The sequence below is a fragment of the Ovis aries genome, chromosome 19 (assembly GCF_016772045.2).
Source record: "Ovis aries strain OAR_USU_Benz2616 breed Rambouillet chromosome 19, ARS-UI_Ramb_v3.0, whole genome shotgun sequence".
NCBI classification, from domain to species: domain Eukaryota; kingdom Metazoa; phylum Chordata; class Mammalia; order Artiodactyla; family Bovidae; genus Ovis; species Ovis aries.
In genome coordinates, this window is record NC_056072.1 from 523,085 (window position 1) to 535,148 (window position 12,064).

The 12,064-nt window shown below is 44.0% G+C and overlaps 1 protein-coding gene and 1 pseudogene across 3 annotated transcripts in view; one reads left to right on the forward strand and one right to left on the reverse strand.

Moving 5' to 3' along the window:
- VOPP1 (VOPP1 WW domain binding protein) overlaps positions 1-12,064 on the forward strand; it is a 167,808-nt gene that overhangs the window by 26,571 nt on the left and 129,173 nt on the right. The window lies entirely within an intron of this gene.
- LOC106990554 (large ribosomal subunit protein uL23-like) lies at positions 8,441-8,903 on the reverse strand (annotated as a pseudogene).

Here is a 12,064-nt window from a genome sequence, read left to right on the forward strand (position 1 = left end):
TTTAAACAGAATGTGGGAATGGGGAAGATGGGGATTTTGGTTCATGGAATCCAGAAATGGATAAACAAGCTTAAGATCTGGAAGGCGACTCAGGAACCACTGACCTCACTGGGTTGTCTTTGTGGCCTTTGAGTCACATCTTCTGCTGGGCTGCCTCACCAACCCCCACCAAACCCCTACCTACCTCACTAGGTAGGCTGCAGTCAGGGGCCAAACCTGTTTGTCCTGGTGCCCTGTGCCAAAGTGGGTCAGGGCAAGTTTAAGGAGGCTTGACAGGCTCTGTGAGAGTGGAGGACTCAGAAGCAGGCTGCAGAGGCTCCAGGTGAGTGCCTTGTGCTTCGTAAATGTGACTGGTCCCTGCACAGGTGAGCTCAGAGGCCCTGGGCACACATACACATTGTCATTGCCATGTAAAAATTATGCACATCTGTTGGAAAATGTCTTAGAACACATAAAACAAGCAAGTAGGTTTTGGTTTATGAACTATTTGGCATTATTCACTAATTTGTATTTATTTTCTGTCTTATATTTTCATTAGTAGAACTCACTGAAGTATTTCTAGTACAAGCAGTCTTTTTAGTTTGGCTGTGTGGCCTATGGGATCTTAGTTCCTCGACCAGGGATTGAACACATCACCCATGCAGTTTAAGCACAGTATTAACCTCTGGACCATCAGGGAAGCCCCAGGAAGTCTTTTAAGTCAGTAGAAATGGCAACCCACTCTAGTATTCTTGCCTGAAGAATCCCATGGACTGAGGAGCCTGGTGGGCTGCAGTCCATGGGGTCACAAAGAGTCGGACACGACTGAGTGACTTTACTTACTTAAGGCCTTTGTAGGTAAAAATTACGTGAGTGAAACTTGGTTTTCTTTTTAAAACTCATCCTAAAGAAATATGTTGTCAGCCAAAGGCATGCCACTGCTGTGAAAATAATGGGCCACTACTACTCTAATAATGAGGTGTGGGGCAGAGAAATGAGGAGCTCACATCTGGAGAGCTTTTGGCACTTGGACACTTGGGGAAAGAGCAGCCTAGAACAATACACTGAACCAAGATGGCACTCCCACCCATGAGAGCTGGATCTCACCTGCACCCCCAGTTTGCTGCTCACTCTTTCAATTGTTGTGCCCTACTTGTTTCCCCACAGGAACCTTGTAAATATCATTACTCTACAGGATGCAAACTAAGGTTGAGAGGTTAAGTGGTTTGTTAAAGGTCATGTGTGGAGTAAATGAAGATGGTTTTCACCTTTCTTGTGTGTGTGGGAAAACTGTGACACTGAAGGTCAGTGGTTGTTTCAAGTCAGCATCATCCCCTTCCACACTTTGTCTTGCACCTTCCATGTTTATGTCTTCTCCCCTTGGTTGAGCACTTCATCCTCTTTTCTCTGAACAGTCATGAGGAATCTCACTGATGCCTAAATCTTCAATTACAGTGTTTATGCTAATGTTTCCAAAATATGTTTTTCCAGCCCAGGAATTCCCTGCTAAGTGCCAGCTCCTATTGCTCTGGTTGTCTAATAGAAATCTCTCAGGGCCTATATCTGAAATAGAGACCATCCTTTCCCCAGTAAATGGCCTGACCACTTACCCAGAATGCTGCTCCAGAAGCCTGGACTACTCCCATACCAACTACTCTGCATTCTCTGCAGTCCTATTGACTCTTATTCCTCCAAGTTTCTGGAACTCACCTCTCTCAGGCCTCCAACCTGTGTGCTTGCCTCAGTCCAGGCCATTCTTCCTGTGGACAGCCCTCTTCTGCCTGTGTGCTCTCTTAAGGCTCTAACCCAAGCTGTCACTTCCTTGTTGGAAATCTATGAATGGACCTAAAAATTCCACTCAGCCTTAGCTAAGTTCAGAGTGCCCACTGGTGCCCTGTCCCCTCTTTAGGTGGTGCAGCTGTCCTGTCCCAAGCCTTTCTGACTCTATACACCATTGCCCTAAGCAGGTGCTACATCTAAGAGTGAGGTAGCAGAGATCACACATGTCTAAGTATGTTTTATCTTATGAGGATTAACTGATTGCAAGTTTTGGAGCCTGGCTCGTCAGCAGTAAGCGAGAAGGGGAGCCTTTGAATGGCTAGTTCTCTTTGTCTTTCTTACTTATCAGCGATCACAGTTCTGGGTAAGGTTTCACATTCTGGAAATCACAAAGGATTGGAGGGAAAGATATCCAAGATTGTGAATTTTGAACAGAGGAGGCAGCATTGCTAAGATGCAACCAGGACATGCCTGCCAGAGCCGTGTCTTTCTAAATGGCCCCCACTGTGTTGTGCACTGTGTCATCCTTGTTGAGCAGGACAGCCTTGGGAGCAGCCCTACTATGAGGCTCCAGGCTCTAGGAGGAAGAGTGTGTGTGAGCAGTTGTGTGTATGTGCTTAGGATGGAGAGGGAGCACGGTGATACCAGTGAAATTGGGGTGGGGGGCTTCTTTTGTGGTGATGAATGACTCAAGTAGCCATGTTGTGTGTGTGTTTGAGGCAGGGTGGAGCTGTTGGGGTTGAGAACAGAGAGTGGGGGCACCTGGTAGAGTTGAGGGGAACCCCAGTTTGTCTCATTGCTTTTGTTAAGGGAAATATTTAAAGCAAAACCCCAGTCTTTAGACCTAGATCTATAATCTGGATATTATGTTTTGCAGTTGATGAATCAGCACTTACAGCCAGGCCTCGTACCCTTGTCTTAGGGTCTGTGTCATTGGTAAACAGCCTCTGTCTCCCCAGGCTCATCTTTTATTTCCCTCACTCTGAAAGCAAGCCTCTTACAAAGATTTTCCACTGGTGGGAAAGCTGTCAGTCAATGTGTTCCTACCGCTCCTCCTAAGTGGTGCAAAAGCAGAAATGAAAATATACCCCCATTAAATTTTGCTAGGTGGTGGAACTAGTTGCTAGGAACTAGGGGCATTAAAAATTTTTCCTTTTAACCTCTCGTTTTTGCAAAAAAATTTCCTGAATTCAATTAAAAAAAATTTTTTTTACTTTATTTTGCTTTACAATACTGTATTGGTTTTGCCATACATTGACATGAATCAGCCACGGGTGTACACGAGTTCCCAATTCTGAACTCCCCTCCCACCTCCCACCCCATATCATCTCTCTGGATCATCCCCATGCACCAGCCCCAAGCATCCTGTTTCCTGTATCTAGCATAGACTGGCGATTCGTTTCTTACCTGATAGTATACATGTTTCAATGCCATTCTCCCAAATCATCCCACCCTCTCCCTCTCCCAGTGTCTGAAAGTCCGTTCTATACATCTGTGTCTCTTTCGCTGTCTCGCATGCTGCTGCTGCTGCTAAGTCACTTCAGTCGTATCCGACTCTGTGCAACCCCATAGACGGCAGCCTACCAGGCTAGCCTGTCCCTGGGATTCTCCAGGCAAGAACATTGGCGTGGGTTGCCATTTCCTTCTCCAATGCATGAAAGTGAAAAGTGAAAGGGAAGTCACTCAGTCGTGTCCAACTATTAGCGACCCTGTGGACTGCAGCCTACCAGGCTCCTCCATCCACGGGATTTTCCAGGCATAGAGGGTTATCATTACCACCTTTCTAAATTCCATATGTGTTAGTATACTGTATTGGTGTTTTTCTTTCTGGCTTACTTCACTCTGTATAATAGGCTCCAGTTTCATCCACCTCATTAGAACTGATTCAAATGAATTCTTTTTAACGGCTGAGTAATACTCCATTATGTATATGTACCACAGCTTTCTTGTCCATTCATCTGCTGATGGACATCTAGGTTGCTTCCATGTCCTGGCTATTATAAACAGTGCTGCAATGAACATTGGGGTACCCGTGTCTCTTTCAATTCTGGTTTCCTCGATGTGTATGCCCAGCAGTGGGATTGCTGGGTCATAAGGCAGTTCTATTTGCAATTTTTAAGGACTCTCCACACTGTTCTCCATAGTGGCTGTACTAGTTTGGATTCCCACCAACAGTGTAAGAGGGTTCCCTTTTCTCCACACCCTCTCCAGCATTTATTGCCTGGGGACGTTTGGATCACAGCCATTCTGACTGGTGTGAAATGGTACCTCATTGTGGTTTTGATTTGCATTTCTCTGATAATGAGTGATGTTGAGCATCTTTTCATGTGTTTGTTAGCCATCCGTATGTCTTCTTTGGAGAAATGTCTGTTTAGTTCTTTGGCCCATTTTTTGATTGGGTCATTTATTTTTCTGGACTTGAGCTGCAGGAGTTGCTTGTATGTTTTTGAGATTAGTTGTTTGTCAGTTGCTTCGTTTGCTATTATTTTCTCCCATTCCGAAGGCTGTCTTTTCACCTTGCTTAGAGTTTCCTTTGTTGTGCAGAAGCTTTTAATTTTCATTAGATCCCATTTGTTTATTTTTGCTTTTATTTCCAATATTCTAGGAGGTGGATCATAGAGGATCCTGCTGTGATTTATGTTGGAGAGTGTTTTGCCTATGTTCTCCTCTAGGAGTTTTATAGTTTCTGGCCTTACGTTTAGATCTTTAATCCATTTTGACTTTACTTTTGTGTATGGTGTTAGAAAGTGATCTAGTTTCATTCTTTTACAAGTGGTTGACCAGTTTTCCCAGCACCACTTGTTAAAGAGATTGTCTTTAATGCATTGTATATTCTTGCCTCCTTTAGCTGGTACAACAGATGAACTTTGGTTCCTTTCCAGCAATACCTCCTGGTAGTGTAATAACATATACTAGGAATGAGGTTATGAGATATAGTTAACTCCTGTACCTATTTTGTCACTCCCGGAATGGTTCCAAGTTTAATTCCTTGTAGGAAGGTTGACAGTTATAATCATGTTGTTGGTCATTTGCCTTTTTTGGTGTAGCACCAACATTGATGTCCAGAGAGAAATCTCCACCCGACTGACTAATATGAGGCACAGGTCTTGGTTGCATGTCTTTCCTAAAATGTCAGTATTCATCAGCAGTTTGCAGCCAGTGCTTTGTGTATTTGTTTCTTTGGGTTCAAGAGTACAGTCTAGGAAGTCCTGTGTCTTGTCTCCACAGTGTTTAGTATGGTCAAGTTTCTGAGTTTGGTATGATTGACACTTGGAGGTCTCCTGAGAGAATATCTCTACCAGCTGCCTTATCACTTTCTTCTATGAGTAAATCCCCATCAGCTGTCCGGTGTATTCAGACTTCATGACCTGAGGTCTCCCTTGGTTTTTGGAGGTGATGTAATGTGGTAGAAAAAAGGCAGCTTTGGACCCAGACATTCTGAGTTTTAAATTGATTCCAGCATTATGTTTGGGGGCATGTCGCTTAGCTCTCCTGGACTTTATTTGTAGCGCAGAGAAACTCTTGTGTATCTGGAAGGATGTTAGCTTAGCAGTCCTGTGGAATGTGGAGATCTGCCAGGTAAGAGACATCTGATAATGCCTGATGTCCTTGATATGTCTATCAGGGAAGCCGTTCAATTTAAGGTAGGAATGAAAATATTTGCCACCGTATTCCTAGAGACAGTGTGAAGACAACAGCCTTTGAAGGCAATTTAAGCTTCTTGTGGGGAAAGGCATTTTGTGCACAGCTTTGGAAATCGGCTAAACTCTCTCCTTGCTAATACTTACATTCAGTCACTCAGTTGTGTCTGACTCTTTGTGACCCCATGGACTGAAGCCCACCAGGCTCCTCTGTCCATGAGATTTCCCAGGCAAGAATACTGGAGTGGGTTGCCATTTCCTTCTCCAGGGGATCTTCCTGACCCAGGGATTGAACCTGAGTCTCCTGCTTGACAGATGGATTCTTTACTACTGACCCTTCAGGGAAGCCCAACCTCTATCCTTGCTGTTTGTAAATCCAGAAGTTGCTAGTATTTGTCCATTTTATCTGGTTCTTAAATGGCCCACCTTATCCATGCAATGCATGTTAAAAACTAGCTGAAGGCACAGCCCTCAGCTGCAGTGAGTCCCGCCGTGGCAGTCCCTGCCATGTCGCTGGTCTCTGACCTGGCTCCCAGTTCTCTCCCTCTACCTCTCCACACTTGTTTAGTTCAGCACCCACTTTGTGTTGTCCTCCTGCTCCAACTTCCGTTCGCTCCTTCGCTGTGTTTCCCTTTCCCTTCCCTCTGTTAGAAAGGGAAACCAGGCCCTCCTTCTCCACCTCATGGACCCCTCCCCATTCAAGATTTCCCCTGGGAGGAAGGTAAGACAGATCTTTTCATTTATTTTTGTGTGTTGGGTGGTAAAATTGACCTTTGCGATATGGAAAGTGCTCAGAAACTGATTTAGCACAGAACACATCTTGTACTATTTCAGCCCTCTAGGAAATTTACAGGTAATTTGCCAACCAAACTGAAGTGCTCAGTGTTTACAAAGAAGAACCTTTCCCTTTGCTTCTGGTGGTGCTGTTTCTTCCTCCGGAAACACCCTCTCTCCTTGTCTTTCTATTCTCATTTCATACACAGCCTCCTCAAGAAGCCTGTCGCAAAACAATGTGATCTCTGACTTTCAAACTTCATAATTAAAAATTGCTGTATTTATTATGAAAATAAAACAAATGCATTCTAATCAGGGAATAATTTTAAAGTAGAGAAATACATGAAGAAACAAAATCACATCTCTTATTACACCAAGACAGGAGCGATTTATGTCGAATGCTGTTTTCCTTCTGGCCATTTTCTTTGCATCCTTCATACAGTGGTCATAACATACATAAAGTTTTGTGTTCTCCTGTCATAAGTACTTCTATTCCATTTTATATTTCCTTTAAACATTGTAGAAGCCGTATGATATTTTATGATGTGGCTCCTGATTGGCTGATCCATTCTCCTGATGTTGAATATCTAGCTTCTTCCCCATTTTTCTGTATTTTAAGAATCCTAAGATAAGCATCTTTGTGCATTTTGGATTAAAAAAAATAGATTTCTAGAAACGCAATAACCGGATAAGAGCTTATTGACAGATTTAAAAGTATCTGCTATATCTTACCAAACTGACTTTCAGAAAGTTTGCTTTTTAAAACAAATTTATACTCCCAAATTTATACATTCAGTAGTGTATGTGACTACAGGGTCACATATTATATGTTTGCTATTTGAACAAAGACATATATTTTCCCCATGTTATAAGACTTGGAGGATTAAGACTGTAGCACATGTGTGCATTTACTGGGTGTTGCAGATGTCCTCTCTTGGAGGTGGGTTGACAATCCACCCCTTGGTCCCAGCTTTAATACCAGGTAGATCCACCTCTCAGCTGGTGTTGGGTTGGAATGTCGATCCAGATGGCTGAGTTCCGCAGTGATAGGAAGTGGGATTCTGCCAGGAGGCCAGGAGCTTTTGGTCTAGTGCTGTGTCCTCTCCCCAGCGTGGTGTTTTCTGGTGTCCTCCTTCATTCTGCTCAGCTGTTCTGGCCCCTTGACTCCAGCCCTGTGGTCCTTGGAGGCATGGGCTCTGGGAGCATCCTGGAAAGCAGCCAGTTTTGACATGGATGACCCAGGCACTGCTTCCCTGGTCTGAGGAGTCCGTCCCTGCAGTTACCCTGATGGAAGTGGGTGAAAATGAGAATTGTCCTGATTTGAGAGCACCATTTTTCTTCCTTCAGATAGAGTGGGAGTGGAGGCTTTTAAATATATAGGATTTTTTTTTTTTTAAACGGAGGATTTCTTTTAGAACAATTCCGTTCTCTCTTGTCAGGAAAGAAGCAAAGTGTTCTTCATATAGTTGGATGTGTGTCTGTTTGGATTAAAGGAAGTAGATAAAGCCTTGCATGCATAGGCAGATGCCCCCTCCTTTTGATTATTGAGCACAGAGCATTAGCCAGTGCAGCCCTGCTACTCCCAGCCACCCTGGGGAGACTGTGAAGGTTGAACAGATTATTTCTTAAGGTGGGAAACATGAAAAGATCTCTAACAACATGGATCTCTGGTTCTGTCCCAATTGAAAAATAATGTTTGAGGGTCACTGCCTTCCTTAGTTTCTGTCTGGTTATGTCACAGATTGGAGGATTTTGGTAGAAATTAAGCCGTATTACCAAGTCTATGTTCCATGAAGTATGGATCCCTGACCTGGGGGCTACTTGCCCTAAGGGAAGGGCAAATGGTAAAAGGACTTGAGCCCTTGCTAACCTTTTTGTCCCATGACTGTCTTAATAAATGGGCCTTTGCTTTAAGAGCCTGGGTATTTTTTTCTTTTTCTTTTTTGCAATGAAAACTTTTATTATATTTGGAATTAACCAGCTGGATTCAGTTTGCTGCTGCTGCTAAGTCGCTTCAGTCGTGTCCGACTCTGTGCGACCTCATAGACGGCAGCCCACCAGGCTCCCCCGTCCCTGGGATTCTCCAGGCAAGAACACTGGAGTGGGGTGCCATTTCCTTCTCCAGTGCATGAAAGTGAAAAGTGAAAGTGAAGTCGCTCAGTCGTGCCTGTCTCTTAGCGACCCATGGACTGCAAACTACCAGGCTCCTCCGCCCGTGGGATTTTCCAAGCAAGAGTACTGGAGTGGGATGCCATTGCCTTCTCAGTTTAGATAATCCTAATTTTGTTGGCAACATCCAAAGCATCATAGTCAAGAGCCACTCGAACATATGCCTTCTCCTCTCCATCAGGCCTGATCACCGTTTTCACTTTGGCCATGTCAGTGTCACGGAGCTTCTTCACAGCCTGATTAATTTGGTGCCTAGACATCCACAATGGATACCAGTGTTGCTGTCTTCTGTTTTCTTCATGGCTGACTCAGTGCTGAGCAGGAATTTGATGATGGCATAGTGGTCAAGCTTGTTTCTCCTAGGGGCGCTCCTCTGAGGATGTTTGGGCTGCCTCCTGAGCCACAGTGTTTCAGGCTGCCGCAAGGTAGGTAACATCTGGATCTGTTTTTGTGTGTGTGGCTGTGGATGCCTTTCAACACTGCTTTCTTGGCCGCCAAAGCCTTTGCTTCGGCTTTGGCTTTAGGAGGGGCATGGGTTTCTGTTGTCACCTTTGGCACCATCTTTGTGAAAAGGAACCTGGATATTTTTAATGCTTGGGAATGGCTTACGGTGAACTACTCTTATCTCCTTGCCTATCTCCAGCTGAGCTATTTCAAATCATAAAAGATGACCCTGTGAAAGTGCTGAAATCAATATGCCAGCAAATTTGGAAAACTCAGCAGTGGCCACAGGACTGGAAAAGGTCAGTTTTCATTGCAATCGCAAACAAAGGCAATGCCAAGGAATGCTCAAACTACCACACAATTGCACTCATCTCACACACTAGCAAAGTAATACTCAAAATTCTCCAAGCTAGGCTTCAACAGTACGTGAACCAAGAACTTCCAGATGTTCAAACCAGATTTAGAAAAGGCAGAGGAACCAGAGATCAAATTGCCAACATCTGTTGGATCATAGTGAAAGGTTGCTGCTGTGAGCCATGTGCTGCACCAGGATTTGTGACCTCCAGAGGAGAGGATTTTGATCCAGGGCCAGAGACCAGGCTTGACTAATGGAGCTTTTTATGTAACAGAACTTTATTAAAGTATGAGAGGGATAGAGAAAACTTCTGACATAGACATCAGAAGAAAGCAGAAAGAATGCCCCCTTGATAGTTTTTAGCAAGGTGTTTTATGTCTGTTAGCAAGCTTATTAATCAGATAAGAGAGACCTCAAGGCTGAGGGAGTTTCACCAGGCCCCTCTCCCACAATGTGCATTTTTGAGATAGGATGGCATGAGGTGTGTCATCCCCCAGCCATAAAGTAACTGTAATGAATACTGGTTTGTTGAGCCGTTATCAACCCAAGGTTTGAGAAAAGAAAATAATCTTAGGGGGAACCATTTTGAAGAAAGGCAGATTCCAAAGCAAATACATTGTTTCATTAACATAGCCTAAGAAAAATATTTCCTTAAGGAAAACACATTGGTTAGTTCGAGTCAGAATCAGGTGTCCTCAACACAGAATTAAAAGAAGACGCTTCTAATTTTGTGTAGAGAAGGAAAAGTCTGCCATTGCAGTCTATTTCCTCCTGCAGCGTGGGGACCTTTGCCCTTTCTACCTGTTACCCTCTCAATGGAAAAAGCACGAGAGTTCCAGAAAAACATCTATTTCTGCTTCATTGACTACAGTAAAGCCTTTGACTGTGTGGATCACAACAAACTGTGGAAAATACTTGAAGAGATGGAAATACCAGACCACCTGACCTGCCTCCTGAGAAATCTGTATGCAGGTCAAGAAGCAACGTTAGAACTGGACATGGAACAACGGACTGGTTCCAAAGTGGGAAAGCAGTATGTCAAGGCTGTATATTGTCACCCTGCTTATTTTAACTTATATGCAGAGTACATCATGAGAAGCTGGACTGGAAGAAACACAAGCTGGAATCAAGATTGCCAAGAGAAATATCAATAGCCTCAGATATGCAGATGACACCACCTTTATGGTGAGGATGAAGAGGAGCTAAAGAGCCTCTTGGTGAAAGTGAAAGAGGAGAGTGACAAAGCTGGCTAAAGCCCAACATTCAAAAAACAAAGATCATGGCATCTGGTCCCATCACTTCATGGCAAAAAGATGGGGAAACAGTGGAAACAGAGAGAGACTTCATTTTCTTGGGCTCCCAAATCACTGCAGATGGTGACTGCAGCCATGAAATTAAAAGGCACTTGCTCCTTGGGAAAAAAAAAAGCTATGACAAACCTAGACAGCATATTAAAAAGCAGAGACATTACTTTGCCGACAAAGGTCCATCTAGTCAAAGCTATGGTTTTTCCAGTGGTCATGTATGGATGTGAGAGTTGGGTATAAAGAAAGCTGAACACTGAAGAATTGATGCTTTTGAACTGTGGTGCTGGAGAAGACTCTTGAGAGTCCCTTAGACTGCAAGGAGAGCCAACCAGTCCATCCTAAAGGAAATTAGTCCCGAATATTCATTGGAAGGACTGATGCTGAAGCTGAAGCTCCAATACTTGGGCCACCTGATGTGAAGAACTGACTTATTGGAAAAGACCCTGATGCTGGGAAAGATTAAAGGTAGGAGGAGAAGGGGACGACAGAGGATGAGATGGTTGGATGGCATCGCCGACTTGATGGACATGAGTTTGAGCAAGCTCCGGGAGCTGGTGATGGACAGGGAGGCCTGGTGTGCTGCAGTCCATGAATCTGAAAGAGTTGGACACGACTGAGGAACTGAACTGAACTGAGCCCTATCTCTTTTATCAAGCCTTTAGGTAATTTAAGGTTCATTTGGAGCACCTGGTCTCCGACTGCCTGAACTATCCTTTGTGTGCTGGCAAACCTCTTAGATATACTTTCTTTTTGTCGGAACCCACAGAACCCACTTCCAGTTCCTACAAGGCCCCGTGTCTCCAGGTGGCCAGTCCCATTCTTTCCACTCCAGGCTCATCCAAGACATAAATGGTGATGAAACAAAATGCCCCCATCTCCCTCCTAAGATTGTAGACTTTGTTGATTATTGTGAGATGCTGGTTTTTCATTATACTGTAGTACCTATTTCAGAACCCATAATATTTGCCAGCTTTTCCCTCATATTTTGTTTACTCCCAGCTTCACCTCATCCTAAGTAATGGGAAGGAAGGTGGTGATCCAGAACAGTCTCATCACAGGACAGACAAGTCAGTGGCGGCAGGAGGAGGGAGAGGGTAGGTACCACTCAAGGCCTAGTTAATTGTTGATAGGCCTTTGGGTTTTTTCACAAAAGGGTGAAAAATCTTGCTTTTTCTGTAAAGTTTCCTTGTCATGAAACTACTGTGGGCCAAACAAAACACATACATGGGTGCTAGTTGAAGATAGCTGTTCTCAACTCAGCTTCCAGTAAGGGCTTGAATGATCGGTATACTTAGTTCCAGGTGTTTACAAGTCACTAAGGGAATTTTCCTGCTGTTTCTCAAGTTTACATGGTTTTGTAACTCCCAAGAAGCTGGCAGGATTTATCAGGATGCAGAAACTTAAGTTTAAATTATTGATCCCTGCATTTAAATGTTGCAGAAGATAAGGACTTCACTATAAAATTAGCGAAAATGTCCTGCCTCAGTTCTCCATGTAGCATCACAGTTAGACAGAACCTCAGAGGCACCTGGGCACCCCTCTCCTCTTCTTGCCTTGAGGGGAAGGGGATGACCATGGTCCATTGGGATCTATTTGTGAAATCCCTGGAGTCTCTT